The sequence below is a fragment of the Brachyhypopomus gauderio genome, unplaced genomic scaffold (genome assembly GCF_052324685.1).
Source record: "Brachyhypopomus gauderio isolate BG-103 unplaced genomic scaffold, BGAUD_0.2 sc587, whole genome shotgun sequence".
NCBI classification, from domain to species: domain Eukaryota; kingdom Metazoa; phylum Chordata; class Actinopteri; order Gymnotiformes; family Hypopomidae; genus Brachyhypopomus; species Brachyhypopomus gauderio.
In genome coordinates this window covers 6,042-7,500 of record NW_027507408.1, presented here as the reverse complement: position 1 = coordinate 7,500, position 1,459 = coordinate 6,042, and the positions used below count along the sequence as shown (strand labels likewise).

General features: G+C 49.7%; 1 pseudogene across 1 annotated transcript in view; it reads left to right on the top strand.

The window, feature by feature from the left end:
* The window catches only part of LOC143506879 (ralBP1-associated Eps domain-containing protein 2-like), a 31,996-nt pseudogene extending 30,803 nt beyond the window's left edge, over window positions 1–1,193 (top strand). The window contains exons 16-17 of the transcript XR_013128532.1: window positions 896–964; window positions 1,051–1,193. The product of XR_013128532.1 is annotated as a ralBP1-associated Eps domain-containing protein 2-like (transcript). The remainder of the gene's footprint in view (window positions 1–895; window positions 965–1,050) is intronic.
* The last annotated feature ends 266 nt before the right edge of the window (window positions 1,194–1,459 follow it).

Here is a 1,459-nt window from a genome sequence, read left to right as displayed (position 1 = left end):
GCATGAGTGTGTGCCTTTATAATCAGAGCAGATCTCCCCCCCCCCCCAGCTCTCCTTTCTAATAGTCGATCCATCACGGCCATAATCAAGTAATTGAATCCATGACTCACTTATTGAATAGCTGTCACTTTTCTAAGTATGCGCACTTCTATACATTCTCTCTCTCTCTCTCTCTCTCTCTCTCTCTCTCTCTCTCTCTCTCTCTCTCTCCTTCCTGGGACACTGATCTTAGCTAGAGATTTGCCATCTGTTTTTCATTAATTCAAAGCTGCAAATGTTGTATCAGCATTATGAAGATACATTTTCTAATAAGTCAGCTAGTTATGACGTTATGAAAGCCATCGTGTGTGTCTGTGTATTTGTGTGTGTGGAGTGTGTGTGTGTGTGTGTGTGTGTGTGTGTGTGTGTGTGTGTGTGTGTGTGTGTGTGTGTGTGTATGTGTGTGTTAATTCTCTGTTTAATTTCTCCATCTCAGTTTCATTCATCAATTCATTTATTTATTCCATTTATTTAATTCAATTCTCAGTATGACCATATTCATTTACAGTGTTGCAAAAGCCAAATTAAAGTAAAACAGCATAAATGAACTCCTCCCTCCCTCCCTCCCCCCCTCTCTCTCTCTCTCTCCCTCTCTCCCCCCCTGTCTCCCTCTCTCCCTCTCTCCCTCTCCCTCCCTCCCTCCTCCCTCCCTCCCCCCTCTCCCTCTCTCCCTCTCCCTCTCCCTCTCCCTCCCTCCCTCCCTCTCCATCCCTCTCCCTCCCTCTCTTCATCCCTCCCTCCCTCCCTCTCTCCTTCTCCCTCCCTCCCTCTCTCCATCCCTCTCCCTCCACCCCTCTCCCCCCCCTCCCTCTCCCCCTCCCTCTCTCCCTCCCTCTCTCTCTCTCTCTGTCCCCAGGAGGAAGCAGCTCTACTCCCTGACAGTGTGTCCTCTCTCAGGTCCGAGGACCCAGCAGCACCAAAGACAGTAAGTCCTGCCACACTCTCTGTCCTGGTGCTCACAGCTGGGCTTTTTGGGCACTAAATATTCCACAGGGTCAAATCTGTTTTCAGGATTCCACAGTGCTGTCTCATAACCACGCCCCTCACAAGCCGACGCGTCGGAAGCTCCACCCAGAATGCCAGAATGCCACGCCCCCACTGAGCACAGCCTACTCTAGCCCCGCCTCAGGCACTGTATCCAAACCAACCCAAAGGTTAGTCTGCTAGATATTGTGAAGAGGCATTGTGTGTGTGTGTGTGTGTGTGTGTGTGTGTGTGTGTGTGTGTGTGTGTGTGTGTGTGTGTGTGTGAGAGAGAGAGAGAGAGAGAGAGAGAGAGAGAGAGAGAGCGACAGATGGAGAGAGAGACAGGGAGAGAGATGTAGACAGAAAGAGACAGACAGACAGACAGACATGAAGGGCAGGACTTATCTTAGCTCTGCTCAAAAGCAAATGTTTGACATTTGACCTCATGATAGCTA